This window comes from Delphinapterus leucas, chromosome 17, assembly GCF_059928025.1.
Source record: "Delphinapterus leucas isolate spDelLeu-1000000601 "Yukka" chromosome 17, BTC_Dleu_Yukka2, whole genome shotgun sequence".
Taxonomy (NCBI): Eukaryota; Metazoa; Chordata; class Mammalia; order Artiodactyla; family Monodontidae; genus Delphinapterus; species Delphinapterus leucas.
In genome coordinates, this window is record NC_143145.1 from 67,955,704 (window position 1) to 67,968,887 (window position 13,184).

The window sequence follows — 13,184 nt, forward strand, 5'->3', positions numbered from 1 at the left end:
TAAACTTATTTTATTGCAATATAATAAAATATTTATATTATAAATATTAAAACAAGTATAGTTGATTTACAATGTTGTGTTAGTTTCAGGTGTACAGCAAAGTGATTCAGTTACACATATATATATATGTATTCTTTTTCATATTATTTTCCATTATGGTTTATTACAGGATATTGAATATAGTTCCCTGTGCTGTACAGTAGGACCTTGCTGTTTATCCATTCTATATATAATAGTTTGCATCTGCTAATTAAACACAGAATTTTTAGAGCAGAACGACTTGGGTTCATTTCCTAGTTTTTCAATTTTCACAATTTTTGAAGCAGAGATAATTCTATTTCCCCCCATAAGGTTTTTGTGGGAAATAAATGACTAAATACAATGTTAAGCACTCAGAACAGCCTAGCATGTTGTAGACACTCCAGATTATGTACAAGTTCAGTTGCCTTATAAACATTCTCTTTATAATCATGGCCAAAATCATAATTTTATGCTAATCTAGTTGTTACTATTCACCTCTCAAAATTTAACGTAATAGTAAATTAGCAAAATTTCTCTTTCAGTAAATATGTATTAATATGACCATGAAATGAATGCTTGTATAATTCATCCAGCAAATGTTTATTGAGTACCTGCTGTGTGTCAAGCATTGTACTGGGCCCTGGTAATACAAAGTTGTATAAGACCTGATACCTGGCACCCAAGATATGTCTGGTGGCAGAGACAACAAAATAAACAGACAACCACAGTGGAGATGAGAACTCTCAGTCTTAGAGTAAACACAGGTACTAAGAGAAAAGAGAGGTAGGCATCCAACTCAGGTCAAAAAAGGCCCCCTAGAAGGGACAAAATTCTCATGAGGTCCTTCCTGCCTTTTACAACACTTTATTTGTTGCTCTCTCTAATTCTTGTATAATTTTTAAAGATTTTTATAGTGTCTCTTTATACCCTTAAGTTAATTCAAATGCTACAGCAGAAGTGATCCTTACCAAATTTGTTTTCTATCAGTTCATTCTTCTGAATAGAAGAGGAAAAAGCAAAATTGTGACATCAATCAGAGTGGGGTTTAAATTCTAGCTCCACCCTTAACCTGACCTCTCCTGAGCCTTCACTTCATCATGCGCAACATATAGGCATATAAAAGTATATGATTGACATGGGCATTCGGTGAGGGACTGTGTATAAAGCACTTAGCACGTTGCCTGAAAAACAGCAGTTGATGAAAGTATATGTGGAAAAGCCCCTCCGTGATTTTAACAGGGCATCATATCACACTTGCTGCTCTCTCTTTAGGCCTCAGAATGTTTACAACTACTGTATAATCCTCCTCTCACATTCCTTTTCACAAGAACTTCATTTTTAATTCTCTAACTTCAGATTCCAAATGTATACTATCCATTCCCTTCCTTAATGTGCTCGATCACCTCAATATCTGAATAAACCCAATATTCTCGTTAGGTCCTCTGTCACTTGCAGCTGAAAGAGTCCTGAAAATAAAGCCCGGGTCTATCAAACACTGAGTACTTTCTCAACCACATATTCCCAGCAGCCAAGCCATGTAGGAATCAATGAATTGACTGATTACTGTATTGGTGTTTAACATTAAGTATTCATATATGTCCTGAAGTAGAAATGCATACAGAGCTTCTGAAAGGAAAATTATCAATATGCATCAATAACCTTGAAAGTGGGCACAACTTCTATTAACTCCTCTCTTTGCAATTTAACTAAGGAAATAACTGCAGCAAATTCTGGTCCTAAATATCTATTTTCCTCTTCTTCAGTGGTGATAGAAATTCTAGCCAAGCACATGGCTGCTGAGAAGAAAAACTGCATTTCCCAGGCTCCGTTGTAGATAAATGTGGCATGTGACTATTTTCTAACAAATGGGATGTAATGGACATGCCAAAGGGCAAATTCTGGGAATCTTCCTGAAGGAGGAGGCAGTTGGCCTTGTGCCTCTTCTTCATGCCATCCTCCATCCTGCTACCAGGAGGCTGGATGCTGACTTGCATTATGACGAATGGGGCCGCACCCCAGGGATGGCGAGCCCTGAGCTGTCCTTGGGACATTGGGAAGCAGAACCACAACATGAACCTCAGTCTGCAAACCTGCAAATTTCTACCTGAAAAAGAGATAAAGCATCTTGTTTAAGCCACTGTTATTTGGTGCTTTTCGGGTGCTATTATCTTAACCTATCCTCCCTAATACATCAACCTTGTAAAATATAGGTGGCCTTTATTTCTTTATGCTTCTATATTCTGTAATTTTTCTATAATGAATATGTGCCGCTTTTACTTCTTAAATATTTGAACATTAAAAGAATGTTATTAAATAGATGAGATAAGGAAACACGTTGGTGTTTTGTTTTGTTTTGAAATCACGATAAGGATAAAAATAGAACTGCTACATCTACTTCGATTGATCCGTAATCTCTGTTATTTTCCACCCTCATAAAAGCCACTCTTATGTGATATAAAAGCCTTATTATCCATTCACATGTTTATTCAGAGCTTCTACTAAATTTTGTGTGTATTCTGTAGTGATGTGTCTTTGTACATCAATCACATTAGATTGCAGGCTCCGGGACAACAGGAGCCAGAGCCAGGTCAATTTATTTCTTCAGTTTGCTTTTGTTGAGCTCTACCTGTCCCAGGAACAGTGCTAGATGCAGAACATAGGCAGTTAAAAGTCACAGTCACTGGGAACTCAAGTGTGGAGGTAGAAAAATGAGATTTCAATGCAGTGTGGTAATTGCTTTGATATGTAAGAGATTATGACGGGATTATAGAGAAAGGCACCTAACATAGATAGGCTTCCCAGAAGAGGTGATGATCGTAACCCTAACTGGTACCGTACTAGAGCAATTACCAATCTACCCACTGCTGCCACTGGCTCATACTGCCTCGAGAGTGCTGATGGTTAAATTTGCAGAAATTTCGCAAGCTGGATATTCAACACAGCCATTATTTAAAATTAAATAAAATTAAATTGCATTTAAGAAGTTATTTTTAAAATAAAGCTAGCAAATACTCAAAACATCACTTTCAAATTATTTTGCTATGTTTACCATTATCTATACTCTTGAGTTTATTTATGTCTATTATATTTGTATGATGGAAATCATATATAGGGGTGGGTGCATCTCTCCCTATCTCCCTGTTCAGTGATATCATGTTAGTAGCTTAAAATTGGCTGTGGCAGGAGTGTTTACACTACGGAAATTGACCAAGGCTATCTACCGTGTGTTTTGGGTTTTTTCTGGAGAGTTGGTTGTTAAATATTTACCAGCACACCATTGAATGTATGTATGTTATTTAGTATTCAAAAAATTGTCTTGACGGTGACGATGATCAGGAGAACTGGAGGTAAATTCGTGCTTAAGTTTGTGTGTTCATCTCCTTTTGGTACCTTTTCCTGTCCCAACCAGCTTCAGTTCTCTTTCCTTCCCCATTTCTCAGACCCCACTATCCTTATTTCCTTTGCAGTCTCTTCACTCTTTTTAGGAAGAAATGTGCACACATCTATCTGCCCACTGTTAAACACTGAGCATTTTCTCTAGCACATCCTCCCAGCAGCAGAACCATGAGCCAGTAAACACTGAATGACTCGATTATTGCATTAGTGTTTAACAATAATACCGTATAAGCAAAAGGCACAATGTAGAATTTTCGCATCTAAAACTCACTGACCACTTTATTACGGTCTCATCTGATCCTCATGATAGCTTGTGAGGTAACTACCGTCCATCATGACTGAGCGACTGGTCCAAAATCCTAGAGCTAGTAAGTGAAAGAGCTACATTCAAACATGGCGTAAGCGGGCCTCTCACTGTTGTGGCCTCTCCCGTTGCAGAGCACAGGCTCCGGATGCGCAGGCTCAGCGGCCATGGCTCACAAGCCCAGCCGCTCCGCGGCATGTGGGATCTTCCCCGACAAGGGCACGAACCCGTGTCCCCTGCATCGGCAGGCGGACTCTCAACCACTGCGCCACCAGGGAAGCCCCAAACGCGACTTTTCTGACTACTAGTCAAGTATTACTTTCTACAACACTGCTAGCTTTACACCAAAGAGACAAAGTTGTGGACTTTCAAGCTTTACACAGCCTAGGGAAAATATAGCCCCTTTCTTAAAAAGTAGTCCACATAGATACTTATATTGGAACACAAACTACCATATCAAACTACTGCTTATATGTCTTTCTTGTGCATTAGACTCTGAGCCTCTTGAGGTCAAAGACCCCATATTATTCATTTTCGTATCCCCAAGAATCCAAAATAGTGCTTGGCAAAGTGAGAGAGAGGCATGGACATATATACACTACCAAACATGAAACAGATAGCTAGTGGGAAGCAGCCGCATAGCACAGGGAGATCAGCTCAGTGCTTTGTGACCACCTAGAGGGGTGGGATAGGGAGGGTGGGAGGGAGGGAGACGCAAGCGGGAAGAGATATGGGAACATAGGTATATGTATAACTGATTCACTTTGTTATAAAACAGAAACTAACACACCATTGTAAAGCACTTATACTCCAATAAAGGTGTTAAAAAAAAAATAGTGCTTGGCACATAAAAGATGTTCCAAAACTGCTTATTAATTGAGAAAAAGAGTAGATAAACACCACCAAACAAGAGCAACAGCAAACAATGACAACAACAACAGTAATAATAAATTATAGCCTATTTAGCCCACTGCTCTAGAAATTCTATGTGTAAAGGTCATTTTATTTGACAAAATGTGATACTTACAAACCTGGACTGTGGATCATGGCTCATTAAATTGACTGTTTTTTATGTTCATTTTTATTGAAATTCTTTATTCATTTAAGTGTTTCTGAGTGAATGAAGTTAAAATGGATGTGATTGATATTGTGAAGTAACAGATCACATACGCTCTCTGAGCCTGAGTCAACTTACCTATAATTATGGTTAAAATCTACCAGATATGCTGGATACACAGATATAGCCAGTTTGGGAAAATTCTCCCAGCTAAACAATTATGATTTGTGCACTTTCCTTTATGTCTTATGCTTCTGTCAACTTTTAATTTATCATATAGATCTGTTATAGCTGAATGATGTATATGTTTATGAGTTATCATTATGTAAAGTCCTATTACTTATATTATCTATTTTGACAGGTATTTGGTAATTCATATTTTTTTGTATTTTTTTAATGCATGTCAGCTAAGCCAGAGATCTTGAAACCTTTTGACAAATTGAAATACTCTAGGTTTCTGGGTTTTTTTAAGTACTTTTACGAATGACCACAAGAGGTCTCTATCTTTTTAAGAATAATCAATCCCCTGCCATTTTTTTTTTCCCCTTGACAAATTAGAAAACAGAAATGGTGATATTCTCCAGAGAATATATTTAACTAATTAAGCTATCTAGTTCAAAACCAAATTTTCCAAAATTAGGGGGAAAAAGTCTTATACCTATGTAAAACAAAACAAAACGACACAGAATATCTCCACTTCTCCTGATAAGAGCAACATTAGTACTAAGCACCCAAAAGCTATTTGACCTGCTCCGCCTGACGCAGGCCAGTTATCTGACCCATGTGAATTGCGTAAGATTTGTAACTGGTATATACATAAGAAAAAAGGGGAGAGGTCCTTATTTAGAAATTACTTTTGAGAATTTTTACCTCCAATGTGAACAATTCCTGTTATCTGATATTCTCAAGCATCTACAAAACTAATTATCCAATTGAATAAGACAAAAGATAGGTCCTCAAATATCAATACACTGATTTGTTTAAAACAATTGCGATGGTTTCAACTAGTTTACCAGGGCTCTAATCAACTTGCCTTCTGTACTTATCACTGTGCTTCTCAAAGTGTGGTCCCCTGACAAGCAGATCAATATCACCTGGGAACTTGTTAGAAATGCACATTCTACTCTGAAGGTGGAGCCCAGCCGTGGTGTTTTGAAAAGCCCTCCAGGTCTTTCTGATGCACGTTAAGTCTGAGAACTATCAATTTAGTGTGTAACTGCCGAACCATCTCAACTCTCAGTCCCTAGTTTGCCACATCTGTAAAATTGGTAGAGCAGAAATAGTGCATGAAAGCCAAAGGCTGACTTATGGTATCTGGAAGAAAAGGTTACATAATTTGGAACCACTTCCACAAAATAGCCGGGTAAAACCCCATGGTGCCAAGCCACCAGTTAGAGTTTACAGGCGCAAGATGCCAAGACTCCTTCGCTTTCCCCTCAGAAAATGTAGATTACTCTCTGCAGGCTTCTAGGCAAAAGCCTCAATAACCTTAGAATGGCCCAGACTTGCTTTTGAAACTCCAAAATGCATCCCAGAGCAAAGAGTCATATTTAATACCAAGTGCAACTTACTAATTCAGGAGGCTCTCACTGTGAGGTTACTGAAAACTTATAGTAATTTTATTAATTTCCTAGTTTCTCGAAGAATCACTACTAATGTTGACGATGCACTAAACTCTTTATTTTTTAGTAGAGAATTCACTCTGAGCCGTATTTCTGGTGGAAAGGATTTGACATATCTGTCCACCCACTCTTACCCATCTCTACTGGTGTACATTTCAGAATAAATACATGAATGGTGGACATTTCAGAATAAATTCATGAATATGGACTAGTATACAGTTAAAACAAAGACGCATTTGCACTACACGGTTGCTAATATTTTTTGAAGTGTTTACTGTGTACCAGGAACTATTTTGAAGACTTGATATATGGATTCTGTTTTAACACTTGCAAAGTCCCTTAAGGCAGGGAGATATATCATCCCTGTCTTATAGATGAGGATATTGAGGCACAGAGATGTCAGGAAATTTCCCAAACTCACACTAATAAGTAAGTGTCAAAACGGGGGCTTAGCCCCACATGTTCATTTCTGGACTTCAGGCTGTGCTCACTGGAGTACATCACTAAAAGAATACTTTGGTGATTACATTAATATTATGCGAATATCACTTATGGGGACAAAAGAAATTAAGGAGGAAAAAAAGGAGTCGCTTCTCAGTATACTCTACTGGTATATGAATAATAGCCTAACATTTCTTTCATTCATGTTACAATAATAAAGAGACCTATTCATAAATGTTTGATGAAAGCCTCTAGGATATTTAGATGTGAAAAAAGTGTATTCCACAGAGAATACTTATTGCTTATGTCTGAAATCGCAGCTTTTGATTAGTTATGTCTCCTAAAGTTAATGTTTTCCTACTAATTTACAGTATGCTTATGTACCAATCACCCTTTCATCATAACCACAGAATTGCCATTCTCTCGGTGGAGGATACCTTTTTCTTCCTGTTTCCCAATAAATGATCCAAGTAGTTTTCCAGGACACCTTCTTTTATCACTTTCTTTTTATGTTTAAAGGAATCCTTCCAGGGATTTAAGATCATTTGGCATTTAGCCTGGTAATTCAAATTAGAATATTTAATAATGCATTGGAATTTCTTCTTCCAATGTCCTTGCTTTTGTGTTCTTTTAGTCACTAAATAATAAGCAGAGAAGTTAATTCATGCCTGCATTGTCCCTGGCCACATGAGAAAAATGGCATTAAAACTCAGAATCATAAGCTTTAAAGAAAGAAAATGCTAATGTTTCAAGGATTGTTCTAAGTCAGATTTTGCTTTGTGAATGTATAAATAGGACAAGATAAGGTTCTGGGCAGCAGCAGATACCAGGCACCAAACAGTCATCTCTGTTCCTTTGGCACCAACTTCAACACTCTGGCATGATTTTTCTTCTTAACCACGCAACACCACCAGGGATGTCGAGAGAACAAACATGAGAGCTAGTGCTATAAAAACTACTTCATTTATCTTGTTGGTCTTAATAAGATCCTAAAGAAGCATAATAGTGACAATAAAACACAGTGCTGAAGTTTATATTCAGATACGAAAGTCCAAAGCAACATTTCCTTTCATTTTTTTTATGTGCTGTATTTTCCGAATGAAAGCAATACTGTGATCCATGGAGAAAAGATTCATTTAAATCCTAAGCATGTAACTGAAAGCGTGGAATCGAATCTGTGCCTGTTAAAGCTACATGAGGAAGACAGGTGACACGTGGCCACAGTGAACCTGTTTCCAGTGACCCCCTGTGTGACATTGGGAACTGGCTGGAGAGACCAAGTGAACCACAGAGATCTAGAGAGAAGGAGCTGGGCTTTATAAGAAATTATATCCTTTTAGAGCAGGGAAGTTTAGCAGAAAAAGGAAAACTGGTCAAATTCAGGTGATGCTTTGGTTTTCGAAACATGGAAAAAAAATCAGGTACACATATATTAGCTTAAACTGATTTCAGCCTAAAAGACTAATGCTGTATGCAAGTTATGAAAATGTAAAAGCCCAATTTGGCCAATTCCACGTGGCAAAAGAATGTAAAGATGGTAAATCCACAACCACCCAGAGACATGGCCATAAATTATATGAAATTGAAACGTGTCTGAAAAGGGACACAGGAAGATGAAGCACTCGGAATCACAGAAATGGTGAGAGCCCAGGGGGGCTTATCTGCAAAGGGAGACTTGAGGAGGTTTGAAGGGAGGGAGATGCCACTTCCTCCAAGACCTCCCGGAGCAGAGGTGCTGATTCTGTACAATGAAGGGGCTGAAATCCTATGGGCCCTACTTTAAACTGATGACCAACGAGAGCCCTCTTTTTCACCTTCCTCCTTACGCATGTGCCTTGATGGCTGTGGCAGCTGCAGATAACAGCAAGTTCTCAGGCAGACATGCAGGGAAGTTCTGGGCTCAGCTCTGCAGAGCCCTGAGCCAGCTGTCAGGAAAGCCGATTTAGAATGGACCCCCATGTGGCCAGAAGGGTGCCTTCGCTCTGCGGTGGGGTTTGTGCCCCCCTTCTTTGCGTGCTAAGTCACAGCTCCAAAATGAAGCCGCTCTGTCAGCATCAACTTTTGTGCATGCAGGTTTCCTCCAAACCCCTGAGCCAGCCTCCCCTAGCCAGCAGGCGTTGGGTGCCGCAAATGTGATCCTGTCTGTCGTTTCGTCCTCAGCAGAAGAGCGACATGACCATATTTATTGCTGTTGCTATTCTGGGGGCTGGGTGACGTTTTTCTCCCCTTGTGGCTGAGCACTGCCCGTTCATCTTTCACCACGCCCTCCAAGTCTGCAAGGCTAAAACCAGTGATACAAATAGATTCTATCAGGAGGAAAGTTAAAACGAGAAGTTCTGCAGTATTCCCAAATCTATTTGCTTATGGCTTGAAAAGCTATACGTTCTGTGGTCCTGTAGTTTAAATGTGTACTGTTAGCACCCCACTACTATCATGAACTGCTACTGGTGGTATCTTTGCTAAGGAAAGAAAACATGGACGGGCGGGGGGCAGGGCGACAGTGACAATCTGGCTGATAAACACGGCTTGGAAATTTGGCAAATGTTGAGTTTTCCACTGTTGAGTGTTGGGAGTGTCCAAATGTTACCAGAACACTTGAAGCTTTTCGCTTGCTTCATACTCTTCCTTACTAAGACACTCCTCTTTTGTGACGCGAAAGGGACTAAATGACAAGCCTCAGAAACTCCTATTAAGGATACAATGGTGCAGGGCACAGGTGACACGGCTCCTAGAAAGTAACTGTATACAGACTTTCTAAATGAAGAACTTAGATACATAAATAACTAATTACCACATGCGTTACACGGTGCACCACATGAGAGTGATTCTGACCCTACCACGGACCCCTGTCCGTTACCGAGTGGTCAGATCTTCGCCGTAGCTTGTAATCACTCCGCGTTCGCGCTCACCTGGCGGATCGTCTGCGCTTGGCAGCAGTTATGTCTCTAGCTTTGCAAAAGTGACTTCAGATTCCACGAGCCCTGCTGCAATTCCACTCTGTAACATACAAGGCAGAACATTCTAGAGGAGGCAGTGGGTTGCAGATGTGGGCGCATGGGCTCTGGAGCCCACTGCCGGGGTTTGTCCCAGCTAGCCAGCTGTGGGACCTCTATAAGCCTCCCTTTCCTCTGCAAAATTAGGACGATAAGAGGAACCTCTTCCCAGGATATTGTGAGAATTAACTGGGAAAAAAAATATATGTAAACACAGTCAGAAAAACGAAAAGGCTGAGAACAGGAGGCTTGCTGTCATCTTCGAGCAGGGACGTTTAACCTCCCTCCAGCATGCTTCTTTTGCCTCAACTGTAGTTGGTCTTCAAACCGTTCCCTCTCAAAATCACTATAGGCAATTGTGCTGCAGACTCAGAGGTTTCTGGCTGTCTGCCTGGGAAATACCTTTCCAGTATCCAGGGGGATATTTAAAGTGCACTCTCAGAAGGCAGCTCAGCTGATTTTCACCTGAAATGTCCGTAAACTATAGAAGTATTTCAGTAAAGGGCCTTACGACAAGGCCTAGTTCTTCCTCTTAAGAAAGTGATATATATAAGTACATATCACAACGATGGCTTTTTTGCCCTGGTATGGTTTTGGTCTTTCTTCCCTCTTTTCGGTTGCATATTTCTGTACCATCACACCTCAGATGTGTAAAAATGGAACTGTTTTATTTCTCTAGGACCAAAATTAACAGCTCTAGAGGCTCATTTCCGCTGATAGTGGAAAAACTCTTAATTTCGTCCCTTTCAGCCACTCTAATATAATACAGATCTCTTTGGGGGAAATATTCAGTCACTCTTCTCTTTCCCTCTGGTGGTGGTAGGGAGGGTGGGGAATGGATCTAATTTTCTGGTGGTTTACAATTCACCTGACCTCAAGAGAGGGGGTTTGAAAACAATCCCCTGGTCCTCAATAGTCTCCCCTGAGATGTCTTATCCAGCTGGATCTTCAAAACTTGACCCCTGGCCTTTCTGCATGTGCTGAAGGTTTCAGAGCTGGCCAGTCCTTCCAGCATCAGGCATGGGCAGCATGTGGCCATCCAACCCTCCCCCGCTATGCTGACTCTGTCTTTGCTCTGACTGATCCTCTGAAATTCAACCACACCTTCCCAACCAGTCCCTGCCTTTGTAACACCCATCCAAAGCCTTACCTCTCACCACACCAAGGAAACCCACGAGCAGTCCACCTGCTCAAAATCCTCAACAATATCAAGTCAGGAGAACTCATCTCTGGCTTCCTCTGTATTTCAACCCCCAAGCCCCAGAGCTAGTGAGACCTAGGAGGCCTGTTGTAGCCAATGTTCCCCAGGAAACCGCCTTTGAGATGCACCTATAAAAGGTTTATTGGCAAATGTTCTCCAGAACAACACTTGTAAGGGAATGAGGGAAGCTGGGTGAGCAGAGAGAGCAGTTACTACTGCCATGCATTTGCAAAGAAGCTGATAGTACTGGGAGCTCTGGAAGTGGGAGGGCACTTCAGAGTTGTTCCAATAGAGGCAAGGGGTCTAGACCTTTCTACCCCCAACAATGGACCAGTCATTGGATATATGCTGCCTTAGGGAGTTCTTTTGACCTTGGGCTAGGAGGGCTTCTTTGGCGAAGGGCGATGCTTGGACATGGACTCAGCTGCAAGGCGTCGGCTGCCAGGACTCACAGCAGCCGGGGAATGAGTACCTGACCCAGGAGGGGTATCTGGGCAGCACATCAATGTCCACTGCACGGCCATCTCAGGCCGCCTACCCAAATATCCACTCCATCCCCTCTATCCTAACGTGGCTGTCCTGTGTTGCTTCCAACTGTTTGATGAGGTGTTGCCACCCTTCTCCCCAGATGTCCAAGAGGGAAGTAGAATATGCAATCCTTCTGCCCTCAGATTCTCTGTGTATCTGGGAATATGTCTGGGAATTTTTATTCCCACTCATCCTCTCCCAGACCCCTCTAAACTGCTCTGATGTCATAGCCTACATCCTCTCTAATCCATGTTCCACCGTAAAAACCCTGTGTTAAGTCTCCAACTGATGGCTTTGGGGAACCCTACAAACCATTTCTTTTGCTTAGCAAAGCCTGAATCTTACAAATATTTGGCTTGGCATCTTGTATACCTTTTCTTACGTAAAATTTGTTTTCAAGCTGGATGTTTCCAGTTTAGTCCTTTGTACCTTGCCCACCCCTCTCCCTGAAGTAATGGATATTATTGATGGATGGAAGACTAGTGACACCTTGGAACAGTAAAACTTAACTTTAGTTGACATTTCATATATATTAACCTGATCAACTTACAATGATAGACGACATGATATTCTACCTTATCAGAAAATGTACACTTCTTTTCCTGGCTGCTCTTCATGTTTGGTAAATTATACAAACTGTTGAGAGCTCTATATTTTACAGAGCCCTCACTCACACTTCTTTGAGAGCTGCTCTTTATATGCCTGAGATCAGGGCTCAGGTCTCCCAGGGCTCTTAATATTTTCTTCCCACACCCCATAGGTTTGTGCACCTGACTTGGGAGGCTAGTGCTATAAGCCTTTTTCAGCCAATTGACCAGAAACATCTGGGAGGCAGAGGCATCTCAGTCATCTCTTTCTAATCTTGTCTGTCCTGAGTACCATAGCAGGAACCACAGGGACTTGTGACCACACCCAAGCTGGTCTCTCCTTTCACTCAAATCTTAATGATCCCTCTTGACCCTACCAAACCTTAGATTCCAGTGATCCCTTTTTAGAATGTTAGAAGGAACAATTTATCCTGTCTCCATGGCTCTATGGGAGAAGGAACAGTGCCCTTTTTTCTCCTCTAGGAAGTCTCTGGGAATAATCTGCTCTCATATTTAGAACTATTTTCCAAACAAAAGTCCACACACTTATGGGAGTTCACCTATGTATTCTAAGGGGTCTGGTAATTTTCTCTAGATTTTTCATCTCTGTGGAGTGTCACTTGATTTTGGTGGCTAATCTTGTGTTTATGTTCAAGCAGACTTTGCCATTGAGTCTTTCTACTTTAATTGTTTCTGACTAATGAGAAGAGAGGCAGATCTAATATGTAAATGATGTATATCCACCAAGCAATAGCCAAATGTTATACCAGCACTCTGTACAAAGAAAGACTTCCTAAGAAATCCTATAGAGGAGTCCTCAGTGGCATCCAGCAGGATGCATTTGCTGAATCAGGAGAAGCTGTGCCTCCGTGGGCAGTGCCATAACTTTTTTAAATGCAAGCAGCAATTTTATTTCATCAAAACATCATGTCACATTAAATTCAGGTTGTTAATTTCAAAATTACCAGCTTTCAATTTATGTTGGTTTTATGTTGTAAATAAATTATAAGCATACAGAGGTATACCTTATCTCA